This window comes from Chroicocephalus ridibundus, chromosome 4 (assembly GCF_963924245.1).
Source record: "Chroicocephalus ridibundus chromosome 4, bChrRid1.1, whole genome shotgun sequence".
Lineage (NCBI taxonomy): Eukaryota > Metazoa > Chordata > Aves > Charadriiformes > Laridae > Chroicocephalus > Chroicocephalus ridibundus.
In genome coordinates, this window is record NC_086287.1 from 89,059,717 (window position 1) to 89,086,487 (window position 26,771).

The 26,771-nt window shown below is 45.2% G+C and overlaps 1 protein-coding gene across 1 annotated transcript in view; it reads right to left on the reverse strand.

Annotated features, from left to right (window-relative positions):
* Window positions 1-3,380: 3,380 nt before the first annotated feature.
* MAF (MAF bZIP transcription factor) overlaps window positions 3,381-26,771 on the reverse strand; it is a 66,780-nt gene continuing 43,389 nt past the window's right edge. Inside the window, exon 3 of the mRNA XM_063334665.1 lies at window positions 3,381-6,937. The gene's annotated coding sequence lies outside the window, so the exon portion shown is untranslated. The remainder of the gene's footprint in view (window positions 6,938-26,771) is intronic.

A 26,771-nucleotide genomic window follows, 5' to 3' on the forward strand; every position in this document is an offset into this window, starting at 1 on the left:
ACGTTTGTTATTCTCCTTCCCAAGTGCCAGTGTCCCCAGGGGAAGCCGAGGGGCCGCACGCCACCAAGCTCACGCAGCGCGGGGACGGGGAAGAGCCGAAGGGAAGGAGTCAGCAGCCGGCACTGGGCTGAGATGGCTTCGCTTTCAATAGAGCGTGGGGAGGGAAGGAAGGGAAATCCAAATCAGTATTTATAGACAACAAAATCCAGCACTAAGCATTTTGCAGAGAGAAGGGAAACAAAGATTAGGTTACCCAGATGAATGTTATTCCCAGTCAACAACTTCCATGCTGCACGTGGAAGCATGCAAACTCCTGGGGTCTCTCTGCCTGCTGAGCACTAAGCTACACGTGCCCTGTGCTACCTTCAGGAACCACCTGCATTATTTTGGGGGTTACTTTCTTTAATCTTCCTGAATGCAAGCTCCAATTCCATGTCTCGAGAGCCGTCCTCCAAACAAATACCGAGGTAATACCGATCAGCCTGTGACTAGATGTGAAAATAGAGCTGTCTCGGCACGGAGTCCCACAGACAGAGCACAGATTTTCTCTGTCTCCACCTCCCACTTGCAGCACCAGTACAGTTTTCATGCCTTTGTCAGAAGTGCCAACCTGGGGAAGTTGCAATGCACAAGCGATGAATTAACTTGACAACGGGCATTTCTGACAATAACTCTCCTAAGAATTTGATCCATAAGGTTTCCTTCTCCGTGGGCCACGTTAGGGGTGAGTGTTCTTGGGGGTATCCGGCAGTGCATGGTGCGTATTTCAGCTCACATCTCTTCCCGATGCACATCTGCTTTGCAAAGACAAATCCCCACTGCACGGAACAGACAAAGTGAACTCAGCTGCATGGGGAAATGGATCTGGAACTACATTCAAAGGCAGTGATTTATACATAAATTATAAAGTGTGTCAATTCCGGACACCCATTTAGATGGAGTTTGTCAGACCCAGCTCTGGAACGCGTATCGCCTGCAGAAACCAGCCAGAAAACCTAAGAGGCTGCTTTAAACCCCAACGTGTGAAAGGCCCCAAACCAGGATTTAATGGATTAGTAAGGCTGAAAAGGACCATCATAATCGTCTGGTTTTGTTTCCTATGTAACGCAGCTGAAGAACTTCACCCACTCATTTCAGCATCAAAGCCCTAACTTCTGCTGAAGCTATTGCATATCTTTAGAAAGACACTCACTCTTCATTTAGAGACTGAAAGTAATGCTAAATCCGACGCATTCCTAAGCCAACTGTTCCAGCCGTTAACTACTCTTGCTATTAAAAAGGCACACTTCCAGGCCAATTTTATCTAGCTTTAGCCTCCTACAGTCAGATCCTGCTACGTCCCTTCTCGCTGTATTAAGGAGCAGATTACAATCAGGTTTAAGTTGTGGGGACTATCCTATGAATCACTGCGTGCTTTCTCTTCTTGGATAGTCTTGGAAATACTTCACCTGGGATGATTTATGAATGGACAAATTCATTGAAAATATCATTTGCGAGCGAATTACACCCACCCCACCCCCTTCCGATGAAGAGCTTCTGTGCATTTTTGCGTGTGAATCTGTGTTTTATTTTGCCTTTAATCGGGTGGCTCTGAGATGATACGGACAAAGAGATACAGGTAAGTATGTGTCGCACTTCAAGCTCTCCCTTAGCACATTAGTCGAGGCGTAATTCTGTGCACCAAAGCAGTAGTCTGTGTCACATCCAGCGCAGACACTGAACAATGTCCCTTTAGAAAGGGCAGAGGGTGAGAGTAGCTTTATGACACTATTGATTTATTCTGTGCCTGCAGTTAAAAACTATACCCAGACAGACAATAAAAATAACTGCTCTAACCATATAACAGCTTCCTGCTACTAAAATGGATTTTACACTTAAAGTCACGGAGGGCTTTTCTTTCTTTTTTAAGTCTCAATTATGACTTTTTTCTGAATAAATGGAAATGAGAAATTGTCAGAACTGGTTTAGTCCTGATGCTGCCCTTTTTTTTTGCTACCCTCAATGTTTAAAAAGACCAAGATTATTTTCCTGTTGCAAAGCTGTGTCGTCAGTGCACCAGTAGGCACAATAACCTGGTATCAATCAGACCAGCTAGTTTGGTGAACAATTCCAACAGGAAGAAATACGCAGTGGGAGTGGCAATCTAGAATGGATTTACCACACAATCGATTACTGCCTTTGTGGTCAACTTGATGACCTAGGATTGAGGTCTTGGCCTTAGATATGAATGTTAAAATAATATCTTGAGCAACAGATTATCTCCTAGCAAACCCATTTTCACTCAAAGGGCCCCACGGATTTGCACATTGAGATTTATGCAAGCTGCAAGTGCTTTGCTCCATTGAAACTGGTGTCTCAAGCAAGTTGCTAGCAAGCTTCTACAGTAATTAGCAAGTTTCCATGATAATAGGGAAGGAATCTTAAAAAAATGAAGCCCTGGCTGGCTGGGCAGACATGAATGGATCAATAAAATGTTTTAAGACCATATAAGCCTTCCTTGATGTCTTTATCAAAATCCCTGAAACTGCTGAAAAAAATTGGTAGGGCAACAGGCCCATGAGTTAGCACCGATGCTGGCTGGAGAAGTCCTGTCTCTTTTTACCCATCCTGACCTGGTGTTAGCACAAATTTTTGGACAGAAGTGCAGTGATTCAGACCAGGAAAATAACTGCTCGGAAACTTGGGGGGTTTTTCTCAGATATTTTGTCAGCTGGATCAGTTCCGTGCTCCAGTTCGCCAGTTCACACTGCGGCACGCACAGGCACAGAAGAGGGACAAGTGGGATGATATAAATGAGAGCACAGAGACAGAAGGAAAAAAACAACCTCTAAATGAGGTGGTGTGACCTGGAGTCAGGTAGAGCAAGGTGAGACGAACGTCAGAGCCTGTTTCTCTACAAATGGAGACGAGCAGCCTGCCTGCATGGGGTCAGATAGCACGGGGGGGAGTACACTCCACTGGGAAAAAAAATGATCGGAAAAAGGAAAAGGAGGAGGAATCTGCTAATCAAGTGCCATTCCCTTTCCATAGGTTTTATGACTTGGGAGACATTGCCTGAATGACATATAATGTGAGATATTGTAATGTGGCCTCCTGTCCTTGGAGATGCTCTTGGAAATTAGATTGTTCCATCATCAGGCTTTTTATAAAAGTGAGCAAACATTGCAATAAATGAACCCAAATCTATGAAACATTGGTGGGAAACTCAAGATCAGGCTCTTCACATCTGGCTGGGGGATTTTTCCCCACTTACTTATGCTCTGTGATAAAGTTCAGATACATTAATTATCTTGGTTGAAAATTAAATTATTGAATACGTCTGCAAGATATGTTTTTATTTTAATTTGTAAAACATACAAATAGGAATGTTTACACAGAAAATTACCCTGTGGAAATTGTATGCTTTCCAATCCAGGGAGAGAAGACAGAAGGCTTTTTTCAGCTTTGTTTTCACGTGTCCTTTTGATGGCTCTGGCATCAGAAACCTTAATTCTTTTCTTGCGCCGGGTGGCACTGTCTGGTGAAGGGCGCAGGTGGACGTGGCACTGGAGACAGGGATCTTTTTCATTTTCTCTGATTTTCGTGTAATGGTCAGCAGACAATATCAAACACTTAAATGTTCCCTTAAATTACAGATCTGATTGTTAATCTTCATCTTATCTTCAACTCATCCGGATAACCCAAAATCTGCCCCTTACGTACATACATACACCTCCTCCCTCTCACAGGATTTGCAATACAATTTCAAGGGCACAATTTCCCGATGAATCATTCCTCTCTGGTACTTACACCTCACTTTCGTTTTTATTACTTTTTGTGAGCACGGTTGTTTTATGTCCTTTCAATCATCAGCCTCTTCTAAGAGCCCCAAACGTTTGACCAATTTTAACCCAACCGGGTTATACGGTTCAGCCAGCAGCCCAGCGAGCAGTTCCCCGACGTGGTGCCATGGGACTTGCCTTCCCTGGGAGTCCTAACAGCTCTGCAATGTTGGAAAAAATCCTTATGGGGGAGTGATCCCTTCTGGTGCTTTTCAAAGCCTGCTCTTCAGAGTAGCAGATATATTTATATTGGAGGTGGGTTGCTAAGCGCAGGAGCTACTATACAGGAGCTAGGCACAACAAACCAGCTCCCCAGGTTTGACTCTCTGCTCGAGTACAGCTACATGGGTGTAGGTGGCTGCGTAACTCAATAACTGTGGTAGAACATCAATCCTGAGTAGGAAATCAGTTATGGCACCTGAGGGTTTGTGCTGTGAAGATGCTCAACTGAAGCTGGACTTTCCTAGAAGTAATGAAGAGACTGATGTGTTTCATCAGGAAAGGAAACCGTTCCTGATGTCTATTGGCACAGGTCAGAACCCAGGGTACATCTTAGGTGATAAAATAGACAATGGGTGATAAAACAGCCTGACTCAAAAGGGGAAAGGCCATGTCTTACCTGGTGTGTCCCTGTGTTATAGATTTACTGCACTTATGGAATGTGAACGCTCAAAAAATTGTGCCAGCATCAAATCCTTGAATTTGCATGGTTCTGGGATTTTGTGCTATATCCAGGAGGTTGTTTCAACATAGCTTCCTGGAGGATGGAGCAAATGTCTTTTGCCTCATTCATTCCCTCTCCGAGGCTGGTGAAAGAGCAGCGCAGGATCTATGTGCGGCATCTTTCTGCACTTCCAGCTGAAAGTTTAATTTGGGAAAGAAACAGGCTGAACAGAATGAATAGGAGGTAAACCTGAAAGATCGGAGCGGATGATGCTGTTCGCAACTTAGTGAGCTGGTCTTTGAGAAATACTCTGTTCACTAGCTGGATGCCAATCGCCAAGCGATGCTATCAGTTGATTAAAACACAGCCTGCCAGCTTCCTGCTTGATAAAACTAAGTACAATCTGATTGGGAATTCTCAAATCCATTACAGAATGACTAGTCCATCACTTAAATCAGCGCACACCATTTCGCCATGAATCATCAACATACTTTGCTAATATCTTTGCAGCGGCTAAACCCTGACAGAACCCCTGATAGTTCGTCAAAACGGTCCCCATGTGCCGGATTCTGGGGGGTGGGAAATGGCAGGAGCTTGGGACCGTGAGGGTTTCCTGTTGTTCCCTGCTCAGCTGGGTGAAGGTCATTTCCTCTCCTCTCTCACGCAGAAGCAGCTGAGCCCTCAGCTCTCGAAGATATGTCAGCGAGCTCCTAGAAACAACAGCCAGCCCTACAAGGAGCCCTCTCCTGCATGGCCACGCCGACCAGGGAAGACCGCTCCCCAGAGAGAGGTGCTGCTCACTATACTTGCCTCTTTGGAGGTAAATAAGGTGATCTCGGGCTGTAGAGAAAAAAAATTGCCATGAACTGTTACCAATCAGTCTTCCACTATTTCTTCTGCATGCTGTAACACAAAAACCAGCCAGGACTGCAGGGCCAGGCTAGCATTCCTGCAGTGGAAAGAAGGGGCATGCTGCCAACGCATTAAGGATAATCCACTAGCCGGTTGGGGTGTTTAAAAAAAGCCCTCTTTTGTTGGCTCTTCGGAGGGGTTTTTTATCTGCTGAGTTGGAGGCGGGTGCCCAACTCCAGATATACGTCAGTGTTTGCACATCAGCTGCAATGTATTCTTGACCATCCCAATGTGATAGATGGAAGTGTTACTCGATGAACTGCTGTGGGACACTTGCTGGCTAAATAACAACATTGATATACCAAAAGAACAAGTCAACCCCAGCAGAAACATGAAGTCTTCACACCTTAAGAGGAAAAAGGTCTTATGGAGGGGACTAAACTGATGCAAAATCTTCTACGGAAAGGGAGCAAACGTAATGAAATTTGGAGGCCATTCATTATTGATCACCTAAGCAGCAGATTATAATGAAACAGTGGGGTCAGGAAGATAATAAACCCTAATCACAGGAATTCTCAGATAATGCTTTGATAGCTGGTGTTATCCTCCAACTCCACCATTCCCCATCTGTGTCCTTTTACCTCCTTTCTCCTCCGTGCCCCTCCGTGGATTCTCCATCTCCGTTCTTTTTTTTTTTTGTTGCAATTAAACATTGCAAGATCTGTTTGAGAAATGTACAGATAACACAACACTTCTGTGTAAAAGGTCAATACAAATTCTTATCTGGTGTAAAGTCAGTGTAACTTCATCTCTGGTCTCAATACATTTTATTTACAAGAAAATGCATAAGCAGGAGACAAATATCTATTGTTTGCACAGTTTCAAAAACATGAACTATAACATCAGGGGTAGTTTGTGCTCCCCCCTTAAACTGCTGGGAGCCTGGGAGGTCTCTCCAGAAGGGAGACTGACTTGGAATAGGTGTCATAAAGCAGAGATTCACAGGCACAGTTTCTTCATTTAAACTAACACAAAGTGAGAGGACAAAGAGGCTCCCCAAATTCTGCCCTTGTGGTTCGAATTTGAATATATGCTTTTAAAGCTGGCCAGGCAACTGAAATTAAGCCTCATGTAATTAAGTTCCAGTAATTTGTGCAGAAAGTAGTCCTGGGAAAGTTAGCAGGCTGAAAACGTTATGGCAAAGCAGATATATGGAATTTTTTGTGCCGTTCCTATGACATCAGAAGTCCACAAAGAGGAAATTTAGGGTAAGTCAAGAGTTTTCAGTCTCTGGTGTGCAGAACCCAGAGGTCCATGGACTAAATCAAACAGGCGGCTGGTTGGGTGGTGTGTTCCCACCTGAAGATCTCTTCAAGCTCTCTGTACAGGACCATCATACTGCCCCAAAGTCTCCATCCTCAAGAACGCTGACTTCATCTTCTCACGTGTGTGTGGGATTGCTCTCTGTTCCTTACACCCACCAGCAGTCCTGGCTTACCTCCTGCTGCTGAAGAAACTTTTGGCCTCCTCAAGGTGCAGATTTATAAGCAGTGTGATCTCCTCTGCATCCAGGCGTCACCACTCCAGGTCTTCTGGGAGACTATGGTTGGAAATTGGAAAAGGGATCACAAAAAGTGATAAAAGTAGAAGAAAAAAGGACAGCAGCAAGGAGGAACAGCTACAGAAGATGCAGCAGTTAATAAACAGAAAGGATAATGAACCAGGAGAAGTCTTGGTGGAAGAAAGAGGAGCAGCGGTCACAAGTGCTGACAGTCACCAGCAAAAAGGGCGTCACATAAAGCATTTTGACCCTCTCTATAGCACAAGCTCTACTCCAGGCTGTCATGGGAGCTCTGGGCAGTTTGACAGCCTTCCTGTTGCAAAGCAGGGTTATGTACACCCCGAAGGACTTTGTGGTGGTGTGGCTGACCCCTTGGATCAGAGCTGGATGTCCCACCAAGCCCTGGCTTGCTTTTCGAAAGAGCACCCTACTGGGCCGCCTCTGGAAGGAATCCGTGTGCATGGAAGCTGCTCTGCAGCTGGACTAGTGCCCAGCAAATGGAGACAACCAGGGGATCACTGCAAACCACCCCATGCTCCAAACTGAGACACCAGTGGAGACACAACTGAAGCGTAACCCAAGAGCAGCAGGACTATTGTCAGTTGCCTTAAATACACTAAATATACCCAGGGGAAAACTGCAGGGGATTTATAACATAAACAATGTTGAAAACCACTCGAAGCTTTTTGTAACACTGCTGTTTTCCTCGTCCATATCATACCTTCAACATTTCCACAAACTTCAGCTAACATCAGTCAGATCTCTACTTAACCAACAGTGAAACACACAGTTTGCCCAATGATGACTAAATTACGCAGGAGGAACTACAATTGATAAGACAATGATTTATGGACCTATTGTTTTCTAGGTTCTCGTAAATAATCCTAATTGGTGTTAATCATCCACCCTCTGCTTTGTGTTATCACCAAGCAAAGTACACTTCCTAAAGTAGCTATTTAGGGGCATAATCCTTCTGAAAGGCAAGACAGCTATTGACTTCAACAGGATCTGGATTAAGGCGCTCAGAGAGAGGAAAGCGACTCTGGAATATGAGCAAAACACATCACACTGTCTTTCCATATCTGCATCGAAAAGTTTCTTTTCAATCTGCTCCCGGTAAATTCAGTGAGTTACAGTAATCCCTTCCACGTGGGCTTCTTGCAGTGACTCCTCACTCTTTCTACTGGCTCAAAAAAGCTCCACACCGGATCTAAATTTGCTGATGCTGTTACTGCCAATTTGCGTCCCCTTGCAACGGGCTGCTGGTGTCATACCTGAGAAAGACTGCTTTTGGAACAGCAGACCCCCGCACCAGGACTCGGTGTCTTTCTGTCTCTGATTTTATTGTTATCCCTGAAAAAGCGCTTTGATCTTCTGGTGCTTCACCATTTGTCACGCTGTACCCTTGTCAGGAGGGAACCACGGAACTCAAGACCTCCTCGCTGGCTGGTTTTAGGTGTAAGGTTTGGTGTGTTCAGTTTTAGCATACAAATAAGCTTGCTTGACCTTAACAGGTCTGCACTTTAAATAACGCTTAAATAGCATTCTAGAGGGTACAGTGGCATGCTGCTTTCTTACGGAAACTACAAGGAAACCAGACAGCTTTTCAATTCTTGTATCAAAGAGAAAGAGATTTACACATAAAAGGGTGAATTATTTTGATTTGTAGTTTTCAAGCCACTACGCATTCTCCGACATAAATGCTCCCTTGTCTCTGCTTTCTGATAGTTCATATCAGGTTCAGTGGCCTAGATTTTCAAAAGTGGTAATTTTGGAGGCCAATGTTTCTCAGTGCCAGCCCAACGTGCCTCGAAGAGACCAGATATTGCTAAGATACTGCTTATCTGTAGAAAACGGGGCCATTTTAGCACCTCCCAAATTAGACACCCCAAAGTGGCAGCATGTAAAATCATGAGGGGTGGGTTTGCCGGAGGAATAAAGCTCTTTTCCCCACCACATCGTCGCTTCCACCGTGCTGTTCACACCGCTCCTTACAGCGTCATCCCCCCCCATCGCCATTAAAGGTCCCTGCAGAGTCAACATTACCAGTCCTTTTTGACTTTCTCAACCACTGAACATCCTACATAACCTATAAAAAGAGCTCATTTCCTCAGCTATTTCGTCTTTTAAATAGCTATCAGAGAAAAGTCTCCTACGGCCTGAGTCTGGGTAGCTAAAATCTAGCTATATGGTATTTGAGGGAGAGGAGGGGAGGAACCCTATCCCATTATCTGCATTATCCCGTTACCCTTGGATGTCTTCCATGTACTTGGAGGAGCAGTGCCCCATTCTTGAGGCTTCACATTGCAGCCACTGCCTTTTTGGCAGAAGAAGGGTGGATGTGGCTCCCTTCAAAGTCAATCAATGTCACATCTTTAATCAATCTAGAAGGTCACCATTGTACTTCCATCAAGAAGAGCTGGGTACAATTCTCGCTGAGTCCTAAATGTTTATGGGGGACTCAGGTTGCAGGAGGTGTTGAAAAAAGTCTCTTCTGGTCCTGACCTCAGCACATCTTCTATTCCTAGGTCCTTTGCAAGAGTTTAAGATCAAATAAGGATTATACCCAGGTCTCTGAGATACACTGATGCAGAAGTATGTATAATGAAACCCCAAATTACACAAAACTGACTTACTTTTAGGTTTCATTATGGCTTTGAACACATCCAGTTTTGCTGTAAGGTTCAGAAAGCGCAAGGAGCTTTTGCGTGAAGGCAGGTCACATTTTGAGCAAGTTTACAATGATTTTGAGTTTCACATCATAATCATCTACAAAATTTTACCATCCAGCTGGGATGTCTGTTAGTGGTCATGGAACAGAATCCTACTGCTTTTCAAGGAACTGCGGAGGGAGGACCTGAGCAAGGCAGGTGTGAAAACCATTCAAATTGGAAGTCAGGGCCCCTCAGCATAAACAAAGCTACCAATGCAAAACGCTGAATCTCTTAAGCCAGAAAATTCTTTCCCCGCCTCAAGTTGGAGTCATTTCATTACCACTTTGTCACAACTGGAGCAGGTTCCAAAGCCCACTGAAGTCAAGGGTAGAATTTCCATTGATTTCCAAGGAGTCTGGATCGGATCCTAGATCATATTGTCACACTGCAGCAAAACCCAGCCGTGTTGCAGTGTACCCACCTGCTCGCGGACGTCTCGGCTCCAGCCGTTCAAATTCATTGCAGGTACAATCTAGGTTATTCCAGCATTCGCTTGGTGCAATGCTAAATAAATACCGTTTTATCAAACTCAGCAATGCTGAATACCGCTCCTCGTTAGTAAATTAGGCCAACTAATGAACACATTTTCTTAAGAGGATTTGTCTGCTTAAATCAAAACCAAGTGTCAAAAATCCTTATTCTATCAACCAGACCGGTGCCCTCCTGCACCAGCTGTAGACTAGGGCTGGCTAAAGACATACGGAAAAAAGTGAATGAGGACCTCACAATATTTTTTAATGAGGTACTTAGGCTTCTTTTACAATGGAGAACAACTCAGCATAATCTGGTTAGGTAAGGGATCAGCAGCTTCTGTGTACACAAGAAAGAAAGAAGCGAAGAAGGAAAGCAAAAAGGAAGGCAGGCAAGAAGGGAGGAAGGAAGAAAGGAGGGGAGGAAGACCCTGTGTTTCATTTGCTAATATTTCATGTTGACAAGTCAGAAAAACATGAAAACATCTTTTAACCTCTTGCCTCCTCTTGACAAAATCATCCACCTACAAATTAAAATCATCTCCAGACATTGCCTGAATTATTTTCTTGGGCAGTTCTGTAATGCAAATCGTGGGGTACGCTGAGAAATTACTTTAAAAATAAGACATGGAGATATTATTTTTTTTTCCCCTCTGCAAATCAAAACAGAAGTCTATGTCAGAGAGGAATTTCTGGGAAGAACAAATAATCCTCTGGAGCTGGTACTAGAGTAGGTGCCCTAAACAAACCTACAGAAGGAGCATAATGAGGCAATGATTTATTGCGTGCTATGCAACTCTCACTGCTGTGCAGCGTGTTGTAAGAACCAGCAGAAGGGAGAGGCAGTAATCATCCAGCCTCCTCCTCCTCCTCATGTCTTTCTGGATATTACCTGCTCTGGATATGACTGCGTGACACTGAAACGGGGCTGCAGCCACCCCGAGCTGCAGGATTGGCAAATTATCTTTGCGCTGCAACATTTCACCTCGTACTTAACGCTGCACCACCTCCCCCCTACCTAGAAAAAAAAAAAAATAAAAAAAAAAAAAATCTATATTTGCATACTCTGACGCTTTGCACAACTACAAAATGTCATTTGTGTTGAACGTGTTATTGCTCTATCTACACAAAAAATATTTTCAGGAACGTTTCCATCCGTAGATGGAAAGTCTTCCATGGTAAAACTCCCCTTGGTTTCAAAAGGGGCAACATTTCACCTATTCTATTTTAAACGCATTAGAGACTAACTACAGATCGAAAACTCTGTGCATGTAAAAATATTTGCAAGAAAATCTTGGTCTTAAAGAATTACAATCAATCAAACGACGAGCAGAAATATGCGATGTAACCAGTATGGCACCAATCAATACAGATCAACATGAGTCCGATCCTAACTGGGTTGTATTTGCAATTAGCTCTGATTTTTTTTTTTTTTTTGCCATTTAAAATTCATTTGGGTTCTTGTAATGACTGGTGGATTGCTTGCAGTTCTGACCAAGTTCCTCTCAATTTCTTCAACTTCAGAACACAAAAAATGCTCTGCAACTAAGAATTAGTCTTCAAATGTTTTTGGTGAGTTATTGATAATAAATAAACATGAAAAAAATTACCTGCAGACTACTTGTGCTCAACTTCCCCCTCCTTCCCCCCGCCCTAAAAGGCTAAATCAGTGAAATAAATTAATTGCTATGAATTATTCAGCTCTACCTGTGGCAATGAAAAATAGCAAGAGCATTAGGTTTCTTCTTTGTGTACTAAGCCTCTAATTTATAGAGAATGCATATTAATAAAACACGGGATATTCATCAATATTCAAGTCACTGGCAGCCTGGCTATTTAATCTAAAATTACCAGCCAGCTCAAAACTCTAACTAGTTAATCATGCAATCTAAGCCATTCTGATATTGATGGTTAACACTAATTGCCCAACTGCCATTTATAAAATCCTCTCCTACATCTTTCCCTTGCCTAGCAGAGAACCCTTTGACACATTTGACTTTATGGACAAGCTGGAGAAGACCAGCTCGTCTGGGCTGTTCTTCAACCCAAAACGTTTGTTTGTTTGTTTGTTCGTTTGTTTGTTTCCCATGAAAAGGATGTTGTCTCCCATTGCGGTTTTGCATTTTGAACATTCTCAGTAAAAAATGTCGTTCAGTATGAAGGTCTTTATCAAGTTTCCCTTCTTCTGCAGATGTTCTGCAGGTGGGGAGAAGAACCAGCTGTGTTGTCGTTCCACTGTGCAGAATACGCTGTCCCTTACAACAGAAGCAAAGGTTCAGGAAGGCCGAAACAATGATCAGTCTCAGTCGCCAACCATGAACTCCATAAAAAGCCACCGACAGTGGATTTTCTCCCCCAAACCTGACTTCACCATCCCAAGGGGATGGCTGGCATAGAGCAGCGATACCTTCAGACGTTGGCAACCTGCGCTGCATGACTTGCTCTGCACACATCGAGGTGCAACAGGAGAATTTGAGGAACGTTTTCGTGTGATACAACTTGCCCAAAATTTAGGTTCAAACTCCCAAAGTTTATCATACCAGTATGAGGTGCTGCTGAAGGGGGTGTCAGGGACAGCTTCCTAAAGCAATGCACCGTAATGCCAAACCCCAGCCAGTCTTGATAGTTATCACCTATGATTTTTCTTCATTCTTCTGCTTTTTTGTTAGCTTAATCAGATTAAAGCAAACAAAAAAACCAAACAAATGGACCTAACCAAAAAGTTAAGATCCTGGAAGTTTAACTGTAAATCAGCAAATCTACAAAGAACTCACTGTCCTCACTGGAGCAGAAACTTCAAACTACAAAGATACAGAGAGAGAGTCATGTAAATGCTACTGCATAATAAATAAAAGAATCCTTAAAAACAACATTCTCAACCATTTCCAAATGATTTTATCCTTGTTTCATTTAAATCAAAACTTAAGAGCCAAAGAGAAATTTTGCAAAAAAATATTTTGTGAGTAAAGAACGTCGCTTTCGCTGCATACAGACGTTCTCTGGGACAGAGAGAGAAATCTTCTGAATTTTATAATTTTTTCCCCTCTGGAAGTCAGGAGCCACCAAGAAATCAGTAACTGTATCTACTCATTAATTGAGGGCTGCTAGTTGGCGGCGACTGGTCGGATAAGGCACGTGGTATTGCTTCTACTGCCCGACTGCCGCGGCGCAGAAGCACCCACCTGGCCTTGGGACTTATGTAAGGGAGCCCACCCATCACAGCCGTGTCAATAAGAACTTGAACCTCGGTGTTTGCAGAAAGCAAACACTACGAGTGCAATAGCAGAGTCTACCCCAATTCATTTCAAAATTCCAGTAAATATTTGTGAACAATGTTTTGTAGCATTCGTACAGGTCCCACCGGCGATTAAACTCAGCTTCAAAACGTGCTGAGGCTCTCGGTGAATTCCGAGCTGCCGAGAGGTAACAACGTGCTGACAGCGAGGAGAAAATGATGACTGCAGAGTGAAACACCGCCTCGGAACAAGCAAAGACTAAATAAACTCTTAGCATGCCTCGGTAATTCTTTGTGGCATAAGAAGTGGCTTGGGCCTTGTCTGAACTGGGCTTTTACCTAAGTTAGAAAACCATGTTTAAATTAAATTTAAAGGCCATTCTTCTTAAAAGCACTTCTACAATGCTTTGGCTGGACAGTGTGTTTTTCTAACCAATGTTTACATAGTTTGACCCATTTTCCCTTCTTTGCTTTAACTGAAACTATTAATTAAGCTATTTAAAAATTAAATGGAGTATATGCCTGCTTTGGACTGGATCTCAGGCTTCATTTAATTGTTGGTTCTCGTGCTGAGTTTGGCTGTGAGGGTGTGTGAATCGGTCTCCGTTTGGAAATGAACCCAAAATTACCAATATATTTCATACAGGCTACAAGATTGAGTAAAATGCTGAAGACGTGCCCTGCTTTAATTGTTTTAATTGTTTGGAATAAATCCCCATGATATTAAAAATTACATCTGCAACGATCATGGTGACATGAGCCCAGTGTAGCTAACTCACTGTCAAACCGGTGTGCATCTTTAAATGGCTGAGCTGGCGTTAGAGGCACAAAACAAAGTTCGATTTTGTGAGCACGGAAACATTCACACATCGCATTTCTTGTGATTTAGGTGCCATAACCATGCCGGCTTTTCGAGTGGAAAGGGTGCCTAGAAATTACGGAAAAAAGGGTTATCTCTATTTTTCTCTTTGCAACTATTATAATACAAGGCTTTCTATCGTAGCGCAGCCCAACGTGCAGACCGAAGTCTGATTTAGATTTTCCCGTTGAACGGCTTTTCTGCATAGAAATCTCAGGAAGACACACTGATCCTTTAAACTTCAGTGTTGATGTTGAAATTATGCTGCGTGTCAAAATTACATCAAACAACTGCACTTATTTCCACCAGAAAAATTTGATTATTTCACTCTCATTTACATTACATTTTTTCCCCACTATAATGCTGACTTGGAAATTCCCTTAGGTCTGGACACCTCCAAGTAGACTTTTTCAGTAGAAAGCAAGCTTTCATTATATTTCATGATTTTTTTTTCTCCTTGATTTGAATGTTATAATTGGATTGGAGAGATATTTATTGCGAACTTCATATTTTGCCAGGCTCCACGAGCGGCATCTTTTAATTTCTCTCTTTTCAATGAACCTTTTTGACTTGATAAAAGTGGCTCTAAGGTATTTTTACAAAAGAGGCCAACAGAGCCAGTTCATTTTAAACCCCTGTCTTTAAAGTATCTCATTTCCTTATTATTTCTTAATAGAGGCACTATCCTGCAATGTCATAAAGAATGCCACAGTTGACTTCAGTGGGATCAGGATCACTCCCTACTGTAATTAGTTCTATATTTCAAAATATTAGAGGTCATATTTTTCTTTTCTTCATTTTTTTTTTCCCCATCTGAGAAAAGAAAACATTTTGGAAAAAAAAAAAAAAAGACTTTCAAGGATGACTGTCAGTAGAATACTAAAAATAAGTTGCGTGCTTTCCAGTTGCGACAATTTATGCCTCTAATGAAATTTTCCTCTTCTCATTCACTGCAAATTTTTAATGTGAGCTTTTACAGCCATTGATTCAGTATCTTTAATCTTCCGCCAATATTAGATAGAAATGGAAGTAACTAGGGAAAATCCATCTGGTTATAAAGCACACTGTCTATAAAGTTGTTCAGTTCATCCAAAACTACTTTTTTTTTTCCCCAGCGGGTCAGATAGGATAAAATTATAATATTTTGAAATACTGTTAATACTATTCAGAGATTAATACACTTGTAATTAATAATAAGTTTAAAATATTATGACGCCTCCGGAGAAATCAAAGGATCCAACGTCAATCACCCCGACTACCAGGGATGGGTTAGATCCCACAGTGCCAGGTTCTGATGCTCTTAATTACGTTCCGTAGCAAAACCGACTCCCTGAGCCCAGTAGGTGAAATCCAGCCCCAGCCCAGCCCAGGGCGGGAGCACATCATTCCCAGCGACTCATTTAGACGGGATCTGTCAGGGTTTGCATGAGCAAAGGTCTGGGAGCCGGTCTCACGGGGAGAAAACAGCCAAGCGCCCACACCCCAGGTCATGGCCTCTCCGTCCTTCCCTTCGCCTGGGGCTTGCCGCAGTCTCCGCCGGCACCGCGGTCGCCGGTTTTGAAGAGGGCTGTGCCGGTTCACCTGGAGATGCTGGGCTCCCTCCCCTGCCCCGAGCGCCTCTCCTCGGCCCCGTAACCACTCCGGAGCAGACACCCTTTGTCCACACTCTCTATTTATAAAACACCACTTCCAAAAACGTGTTTCGGCCAGTGTGGGTCAGCTTCACAACACCAATTACGGCAGCCAAGCTGCGTGGCAGGAAGGTGCAGCACCCGAAAGAAATGGTCCAGGGCCAGTAACAACTTGACCCTGAGCAGCTATAGGCAGAGCAGCACGTCCGACCGCGCCGTCCGAGCAGGGGAAAAACATACGCTTTTCCCTCATGATCATCGTGTCAACGCTAAAAATATAAAGCGCTTCAACCCTACAAAGGGCTTGACTGTGCCCAGTGGACACGGTCCCCTTTAAAAGCCCTCGGTCTATAACGCAGAATAAAATCCCGCACCCGCTGAAGTGAATGGAAAAACTCTCCTGCCCTGCGGGGTGCCAGGAGTTCCTTCCCAGGGCAGGAAAGTTAAGGACATGTGCAAGACATTGGCAAGACAGGGGACCTATTTTTGGACTCTGTCTATGCTAGGTATTTCTACCGATCCTGTTAACGCTGTACCAGAACACAGGGGAATCATTCATGCATTTACTAATCACGAACCGAGAAAGGCGGTTTGCCCACATTCCCCGGATGAGGAGCGGGAGCAGAGGTGGGTCTGTCTGCCCGGGGGCTGCTCCCGCCTACGGGGTCCGGCTGGGACACGGGTTCCCCACACAGCCCGCAGCCTCAGGGCACAGGGATGCAGACTCCCCGGGGGAGCAGCAGGACGAGGGACACCAGCCCTGCCAGTACTAGTCTGGGGATGACTACACGAACCACTGCAGCAGAAATTCCCAGGGTAAATGCCCAGGAGACTTTTGGTCTCCCCACCAACGTGACTTCCCAGAAGATACCCAGCTTCCCACCCCTCCAGCACCTCCTCCTCGGTGCTCACCAATAACACACAACCGCACAGCTCCTCCACTACCAGCAAAAACCCTCTCCACCTCCTTCCCATCCCTCCCTCTGCCTTTTGCATGTCCACGCGCTTACCCTTCCCGCACCCTCCATGCGTGCAGTGACAGATGAGCCCCCGCCAAACACCCGCCTGGGTTTCTGCAGCCACCATGCACGGATGGGCACTGGCACATCCTCGTGGGAAAGCAGCGCGTCCCTGCAGCACGCTGCTGCTGAGACCTGAGTTGTGAACTTCCCACCCCGCTTACTTCTCATCACACACAATTTCATGACCAGGATGCAGAAGAAGGTCCTGCCAGGAAAAGACTGGTTACTTCACACGCTTCCAGGGCTTTACCCGGCAGACTGCGACAGCCTCCTGGACAAAAAAAACCTCACCGCTGCTTCCTACAAGGGATTAAAATGTTCCCCCTGCATGGGCCAGCGTGGACTGGAGCGGGAGAGGCGAGCAGCCTGCGTGGCCACAGATAGGACCTGGCACACGAAGCACACCAGCCAGGCACAGCCACCTGGGCTGGGCACCGCCGAGACGGAGGGGCTACGCGCACGTGCGCCTTTTCTCCTCCATCTCATCTATATCTGGCGCGGGGAAGGAGTGCGATCTCATGACAGTGTGAGAAAAAGTCTCTATTTATTCTGTCTGGAAGGGCGTTGGGTGCAGCGAGAGCCTCCCAGCCCACGCGCTCAGAGGAGACATCGTTCGGGGTGCTCGCAGATGAGCCTCGATGGGTGTCCCCCCTCCCAGGCCAGGGGGTGGTTACCCCCAGACCGCAGCCAGCAGAAGGAGACATTCCTCCACACCCACCCCCCCCCAAAGCCCAGCATCCTGACACTGCCTGCGAGAAGTCGGGGGCGGGAGGGAATTTCGTGGGGCCGGCGGTGTGGGCACTCACTGCCTTCCAGTGACTCGGCCGAGCTGCGGGGCCCCGCGGGGCCGGGGGGGCACTTCTGTCAGCATTCGGCGGAAACAAGTTAATTGACACGTGCTAACACGCTGTTAAACATAACACGGCTGTGTTTAAAAATATGCTAGCTAGTCGGATCAAATGCATTTTTAAACATGCCTAGTTTTTCTTTTTTTTCCCAAAAAGGAAGAGCTTTTGGTTAACATATGCTAGTAAAAACATTTTTGAACACCGCAGAGACGCAGGAGATGTGAAAGCTATGGCAAGTGTCCTTTGGCCAAGTCTAGTCTGCAGGGAAAGTTGACTTAAAAAACAGGTTTTCCCTGATAATGTTAATTTGTTTACATTGTCCAGTTCACAGGATTTCAACATGAACACACAGCAAAATGTTTCTGCGCAGCAAAATACCCATGTAATCCATCCACAATGTTTGTAAATTTGGCCCTAAGGCACTACCGCAATAAACACCATCATCGTGTAATACGATAATAACAACTCCCCAAAAGCATTACAACTCTTCCTGTCAATACAGGTATCTCCTTAATGACATGTTAAAACTGAGAGCAGAATTAAACCCGAGATGTAGTTTTGTGTTTTTAGTGCTGGCTGTAATGTACACCCAGGGAGAGGACTACTCCCTTCGACCGAAAGGAAGCCAGTTTCTGACTCTGTCCCGCGTTTCTTTTCTTTCTGTAAAGTCCTACTGCTGGAAAACAAATAAACCTCTTCTCTTTGCATGTTCTTCTGCTGCTGGCTGGTCCTCCAGGTCTGCTCAGCTTAAGGATTCCCCTACAATAGCACTTTACTTTCAGTTTGAAGCCAAGATCCTTAATGATACGGGTTATTTCCAGCGAAGCTGATCGTGCCATCACAGGCCAGCGAGCGTGATTCTGGCCGGTGGACCACATAGCAAGTGCAAGGGAACACTAAAAGACAAAAGACTTTGCTTCTGTGCAAATGTAACGTGGGACAGCAAATGGAAAACGGCATAGCAAAATCTAGGTCAGTGAAAAGCTTACTTGTAAGAAGAGACAATAAGCAGAATTGCCTCTAAATATAACAAATACTTACTCAGGTTTTTACCGAAAGCGTGGAGGGTTCTTTAAATAATATTTGCCGGGGCCTGATTTGCAAATCTGCCTGCCCAAATAGCATGGTACAAAATGAAGTCGAGACTCAAAAAACAAAACGCCTGGCAATGAATGTACACGAATATAGGCCGCGATGGCCCTTCCCCTGTGCCCGAGGCGGCCGTCACTGTGGAGCTGCACGAGGGGGTTAAACCAGGCTTTGGGGACGACGTGCCGAACCGAGCCCCATCGCTGCGCTGCAATCACAGGGGCTACACAGAGTTCGCATTGACATTTCTGTTAGAATAAGTGAGGCTCTTTAAGGCTTACGTTGTATTTGTGTGCAGGGCTTAAAGCACAGGAGAAATTAAGACAAAGATGACTACAGAGAAGAAAAGAACATAAGGGACACTTCAGAACAAGCCGGTCGCCACCGAGCTGCCCAGGGCTCCCCAGCACCAAGCGCTGCTGCCAGATGGGACGGCAACCTCTGAGCTCGGGATGCCTGTCCCAGGGCTTGTCCCCAGGCTGACGGGCACATCATCATCACAGAGCTTGGGCCAAGAGGTGCTGCAACCCAACGCCGTGCCCGAGAGACGGGGAAGGCAAAGGAAGGCTGGGGCTGGAGCTGAGAGCAGGTTGAACACGTTCCCTCGGCAGTAACTGCTACCCGGCAGAGAAAGGAGAAAAAAAAGAAAGGAAAAAGCCCAGGTTGAACATTTATTCCAGGCTCCTGCCCTTCCCGCACTGTGCGTAAGGGAAGGTCAGAGGGCTGCCCTGACCGGCCCTGCCCCGGGGCAAATGCTCCTGGTGAGAGGATCTGGTGAAAATCTGTAAGGTCCTCCGGCCATGCTCTTCCCCAGGGGAGACAGCACGATCGGATTTTAAAAAAAGAGCAAGTGAGAGAAAAGCCGGCTAGCTTATGAACTTCCTTGATCCGAAGCTCCACAAATTCTTTCCATGGTTTTGGTACAGCACCTTATGTGCAGGGTGGAAGGGGAAGCTATTGAGTGTTGAATTACAGAGGGGAAAAACATCTCAAATTCCGTTCTATTTATACTCACAACTTTTCCAAATCATTATACACAAATCCCCTAGCCTCAGCTGAACTGCTCATGGGTTACAGGGCCAAGAAAGAGGTGGAGCCTTCATAGCTTGCGTTAAGCCTTTCAGAAACTTGGAGAAAGTTCCCAAAAAATGAAAGTAATGAAAATTACCACGCCAGGCAGAGAAGATTTAACCTCTACAGTGCCCCGCAAGCACAGAATTAATATACAAGACAGCAGGAGGTTGCTTTCATAACAGGGAGCATAGGTTGCTTAGTTGTGAGAAGTTTTCTGGGACTACCTTCATTGTTAAGCTGAGGCTGACACCGAGTACAGAGAGACAGAAATTTGACAAAAGCATTGAGCGTTTGGGGGTATTTGAGAAAAAAATCTATTCTGGTAGTCCAGACACTAGGCTGGGACTTGTTAAGTTGTGAACTTGTTAAATTCCTACTCCACCAACGGCTTCCTGCATGACGAGAAACCAAAGCCTATTTCTGCTGGTACAAATTCTCCTTGACTTTAAGAGACACCGCGGCCTTCATGTTCCAGCTCCTCACCCATAAAATGGCTCAATGACTGTTTCCCCTCCTGCCACAGGAGCTCCACTGCAATGGGTCAGCATCCCCCCTGGGGCCAGAGGGGCTTCCAGCTTAGGGGACAGGTCCAGGTGCAAGCCCGGAGAGACGCAGCCTTGCACGGTGCTTCTGCACCTCCTCCTGTAAGCCTGCGCTTGGGATGGCTTACAACCTTAGGTAACTCATTTTTTAAAACCCTTTCTACCTCTGTTACAACCTGTAAGGTGGAGGGTTTTCAGATTTTAGTTTCCTTGTCATTATTTATGGTGTTTCCTCGTTTTGCCTATGTTTTGCTCATTGGTCTTAGCCAAAACAATGGACTAAATTAGGAACGCTCATTTTTACTTCTGTTTCTGGTCTATTTTCACTTCATGCTTTCAAGTTTTAGCAAAGTGCTCTTATTTTTGGATTTCCAATGCTGAACAGGGCAATACAGACATTAAAGTAAGAAATATGCTAATTGGGCTTTATAATAAATGTAAAAGTTATGAGAACTCTCTAATCACATGAGATCTGGAGGCTCCCATCTCTACCCTAATTAAAAATCTCAGTCCTATACGATTTAGCACGAGGCCTACCAGTATGGCTCATAAGTACGACGTGCAAGAACGAAGCACCCCATGGGCTCCTCTGGAGGGACTCACGACACCTTACATCGGCAAATTTAAGGTCTTAAAGCACAAACATGTATCTTGATATATGGACTCCTGTCAGGAGGCAGGAATTTCCACCAGCAGAAACTAGAATGTGGACTCCAGGACTATCTGGGGTCCAAGGAGGTCTCATGAGAGCCTCAAGAAGACTGAATGGAAACACCCCATGGGGTGATCCAGTCTGTCCTCCTATCTTTTGGGGGAATTGCTGGAGGGTGATGCACATGTCCTACAGCCCAAACTCTTGCCAGACTATCCACTGCCCCAAAAAGTCTGCGGGCAAGAAGAACACTGATGGCCAGGGAGCTGGCTCTCTCCCACCTTCTCCTCGCAGGAGGGACGGACGGGGCCTCACAGCTTCGCTGCCACGCGCAAGTCACCGCTGGAGCCAGCGAGGTTCAATGACATGCGCTGCCACTGTACTCCGTTGTGTTTATCCACACCACAGTGCTTTTTAAATATGGACTGCTGAGTTATCCAAAAAAGCACCTTAGCCACTATACTCTCAGATTTCCAGCCAATAGCCCTTAAAAATAGAGTGGTGGCTGTTTCGCCTCTGTTAAACAAATAACTATAACATTACTAGAGGTCTGGAGCCTTTTGTGCCGAGCCTCGACCTGCAGCAGTATTCCCCTGCTAGAAAAGAAGCAGGCTGGAGTCGGTGACATAACACCAAATATACAGATGGGACCACACTATAATTAGCAAGGGAATGTCATTCCTGCCATCTTTGCTTCGTTTGTAACTGTGCCTGTAAGCTCTGGGGAATGGTGTGCATTTCACACAGTCTGCACAAGAACGAGGATTGCCAACTGTCCCAGTTCTGGTGGGATACCCTTGGTCCTCTGCCCCAGGGCTTGAGGAGATGCCAGCAGCGCCGCGGGAGAGCGATGCCCCTCGCCATGCCACCGCCGGGACCCCTGGTCCCGGGGCAGAGGGGAGGGACTTCTCCACACAGCTCCCTCCAAAATCCCACGTGCTCCCATCCAGAGGAGCATTCCCCATGGCTTCTTGACAGGCTCCTCCACACGCACCCAAAACCATCCATTCAAGCCTGGACCTATCAACAGAGGAACTGTGTTCCCCTCCCCACACAGCTCGCTCCCAGGAGGGAGAGGATTTATTCAGCACAAATACAGGGATTTTCATCGCAGCTGCGCTTTTCAGCCTGTAACCACTATTTTTAAATCTCTCTGTTGGTTCCAGTAAAACACCAAATCAGTGCTTAAGGTTTTGCTGCGTACTTTAAACGTGCTCAATAATATAAGTCCAGTTGTCTTTTAAACACTTTGTCATCCTCTGCAGCCACTTAGACGCAGGACTTAGTGTCGGCTCTGCTCTGCCCGTGGAGTCAAAAGTGAATTTGTTCGATTTTTCACCAGGCTGCACAAACTGGTGAAAGCAGCCAGGGGAACAAACAAACCAATAACATAATATGTTCCTTGTCTTAATGCACAAAGTTCATATCAGCTTACCCAAGGAGGCTAATTCATCCTATTGATTCCAAGGGGACCTTGCCTCTGAAGATCTCAAAACATGTTAGGAACATCAAACTGCACAGATTTTTGACCCTGGGGATTTAAAACAGAACAGACCCCTGCGATCAACTCATCAGTTCCTCCTTCATGACAAATAATTTCCCTGTGTATTTCTTGCACAGACCCTAAATTTTGAGATAAAGTAGAACATATGGTCTGAAGTTGTGGCAGGGGAGGTTTAGATTAGATATTAGGAAGAATTACTTTACTGAAAGAGTGGTCAGGCACTGGAACAGCCTGCCCAGGGAGGTGGTTGAGTCACCATCCCTGGAGGTGTTTAAGAAACGTCTAGATGTGGCACTTCAGGGCATGCTCTAGTGGCAGAGACTGTAGGTTGTTTGGTTGGACTCCATGATCTCAAAGGTCCTTTTCCAACCATGAAGATTCTACGATTCTATATTTTTCTGGTAAGCACTTCGGCCTTGACGAAGTACTTTGAGTGACGGTGAATGCACCACGTTCCTAGATAAGATTCCCCAATTTTTTAATTTTTTTTTGTGGCAAAGAGAATGAAAATCTCCACAAGCCCCCCTGCAGTGCCATCATATTAGCTGTATAGGGGGGTAAACTGAGGCCTGGGGGAGTCAGGACCTCCCTAGGGTTATACAGTGACAAAGTGCATTTTCCCACTGGTATTTTCAGCCCATTTAAGCTCAGGCTGCTGCCGAAAGGGCCTTGTGTTGTGCGCTGCCTGTCCCTGCCTGCACCTCCCTACCACCCCTTGCCTGTGTCCCTTGCAGGCAGACCCACGGGAGGGGGGACACCGCTCTGCACCCGCAGGGACGCGACACATGGCACCCCCAAGCTCAGAGCCGGGCCGTGACGGAGGAATAAGGCATCTCCTGCTGGGAGCGAGCCCCAGCCAGCGCCCAGGAGCCTGGAGACCTGGGGTCTGCTTGCAGCTCCGCCACTGAATTTTTGCAGATCTGTAGGGAAATCACTTATTTCCCCGGGATTTCCCCATAAATTTGACAGAGTGCCTTGAGATTCCCCAAGGAAAGGCACTGTTCAAGTACAAAGCTTAATTATGATTGTTATAATATAGTCATGCCACTAATTCCCACTAAGAACTGCAAATCGCTCCCATTCCACTCCTCCATCCCCCACGCTTGTCAGTGCTGGTGGACAATTAATTCCCCAAAAAGAATATATTAAACACATGTGAAATCTTTTCTATTCACAGAACATCCACGAGCAGATTGCAGTTCCCCTCAAACATATTTGTGATTCGAATGCATCAAGTGATGTATTTCCATACTTTTTTTTTTTTTTTTAACGGCTTGAAAAGATTTATTCAAAATTCAAGTTGTGGCTGGCCAAATAAAACTTGTGACATCCTTCCTCGCCTGTGATCAACCATATTCTTCTAACGTGTACGAATGTAAAATTCATTTTCCATAAAGCTTGCATAGTTGTCTTTAAAAATCATACTGAATTAGCTGGTTTGGGTTTTTTTTCCCAGTTAAATTTAGTCATTTTGAAATCCACAGGAAGCAATCTCAGGAGGTGTGTAGAAGGCTGAGGTCGGTTCATTGAATACCCTTAAATGAATTAAAATACATTCAAAACACCTTGCATTTTTGCCCTGCAATAAGCACCAGGGCTGCCACAAGAAATGCGTCAGCCCCTCTCAGCCAAGCCGAGCAGCAACAACTGCAACTTTCCATAAGCCTCGGGGTTAATGAACCCCACGCCACAAGGGTTAAGGGATAAATTCAGCTCTATGGCCGCAGCTTAGGGAGCATTTGAAGGGCGGCTCAATATCCCACCTACAAAAATCATCCCCTCCGTTGCCAGCTCTGCAACCAGAACAAGGAGCCGTGAGATCTAGGCGTGTAATATTAGGCCTGAAAAAAATTAGCAGTTGTGATGAAATTAAAGACATCCAAATTTTTCGCCGTTCTCTGCTGATAAAGGCTCTATTATTACCATTTACAAAGGGGAAACACAGCCAATTATAAGCTACTTCTGGCACATGCCAGGCCTCAAGTAGAAGATAAGCCAACACAGCAGAGCTTGCAGCTGGAAGCCCAGAAACCTGAAAACGAGCTGACTCATGGAAATATCCTCCTATGAAATATCGGGTGGTTATTTTTCTCTGCCTCCTTTCTGTGTGTCTTAGGAATGATATATGAATTGCCTTATTTACTTTGTCCCGTAAAACTTACATTTTTTTATTAATGCGCTGCCAGCTCCGGGAGCGGATGGAGGAGGGAGGGGAGCAGGGAGGAGAGCTGCTCTTTTCGGGGCACAGCAAGGGAAAGGTGCCCTGCCACATGGCAGGTCCGAAAGCACGGCAGCAAACTTTCAGCTGAGCTTTGTCCTGCTCCCGGAAAGCAAGCCAGCTCCTCATTCTTGCCCTGATTTCATCAAAGTAAGGAGGCTGCCTGCACTGGCGGTACTCTGGGGAGAATTAGCACAAAAAGAGGTTCACAGAATTTATGCTCCTTCCGGAAAATAAATTGTGAGCAGAAGTGATTTTCTCCAGTTATGCCCTGTGCTGCCCATCCCAAAGCCCAGCTCCAGCAGCAAACCTGATGCCCGCCTCCCCTGGTCCTGCTCTTCCCCAGCAAACAGGGGATGCGACTGGTCGCGGGCTGCCATCAGCATAGATAAAGACTGAATTTACCTGGTCCCTGGCGCAGACACCAACATGGAGCTTTTTCTTGCTTTCATGAGGCCTTTGTAACGTCCTTCCCCTCTCAAACCCACCTGCAAGGCACTCACGCGTTGTTAGGAGAGGACTGGGGCCAGGTGGGTGGGTGGTGGGATGCTCTATGCCTCATTTCCTTAGCAAACGAGGTTAAAAGACCCTGCCCTCCCCCCTGTTACACTGCACTATTGAATTAAGGATGGCAAACGCTCGTTATGAATACAATTAAAAGCAACAGCCTCATCTAACAATCTATTTTTATCTGCTCCTCACCGAGACAAGCAGCAGAAGGAACTAAAATCTGAAGGGAAGAGCCGCAGTCGGGGTCAGTTGGTGGAGTTTTCTCTCCACCGGCTCGAAGCACGTTGAAGAAGATTTCAGTAAGATCAACCTCCCTTAAAAACTACTGTCCAAAAAAGACATGCTTTGGATGCTTTTTTTTTTTCCTGGGAAACCCACGTCTAACAACTATAAGGGCACAGCCTGGGAGTATATTTCCATTTTACGAGGGAAGAAGGCATGAGCTTTGCAGCGTTTCTTGCACCAGCTGCCTCGGTGGCGGCAGGGTAGGTAATTAAACAGGACATCGTGCAACAGATAAACGCAGGATAATAAGTAGTCATTACTTGATATATAGTATATCATCTATTATTAGAGGCTAATAATTCTCTAACCTATTCATGTTAGTCTTTTGTCCATGTAGCTGGCCGTTTGGCACGCTCTAAATTTCCCAACGTAAAATTGACTCGATGTTACCACTCACATCTAATCCCGAATTTCTCCGCATTTCACTGCAGTGTATCACGTAGCTAGGTAAAAGCTCAACGCTAAAGCCTTTGCAAAAGCAAGGAGGAGCCAACAAAACTCCATGCTTTCACTTTCCTGCCAGAAAGAAAAAAAACAGCGTGTTGAATATTGTTCTTAGTTGTAATTTTGACATTTATTTCCACATTTAGAACGCTGCAATTCTAGAGGTGCTTTGCAGTACTTTACGCAGCACTCAATAATGCCCTTTTTGCCCGATATTTTTACTCTTGTTGAAGTAACCTCTATTTTAAATACATTTATACATACTTTTAAATACATTTTTTTAAAAAATGCATTCTAAAGGGAACCAAGGGAAGTGCTATTGTGTTTAATCACAGGGAGCAAAATCCTCAAGTCATGTAAATCATCGTTTCACAATCTGCTCCGCAGTATCCTAATTTGGAAAGCGCATCATCGCAAACAGAGCTGAATTTATAAAGGATTCTTTACACGTTTCAAACATTCATGTAACTTAGAGTGTCAATCTCCATCAGCTGTCCTAGATCACGCCAAGAAATAAAAGCGGAATTTTATTTATTAGGAACTTCTTTTCTTCTAACTACAGACAGTTACTTTCCCCCCCGCCATTTTATTTTCTTTTATTATTTTTATTTATTTTATTCTTTATTTTCTTTATTTTATACTTTATGTTTTATTTCCAAAGCCCAGTCTAAAAACTTAACGTGGGCTATAAAAGAAGCCAAGCCACTCAAAGTACCCAATTACAGTGTCTCCAGAAGGTTGAGAAGTCAGAACAGCACTGATAAAAAAAAAATAAA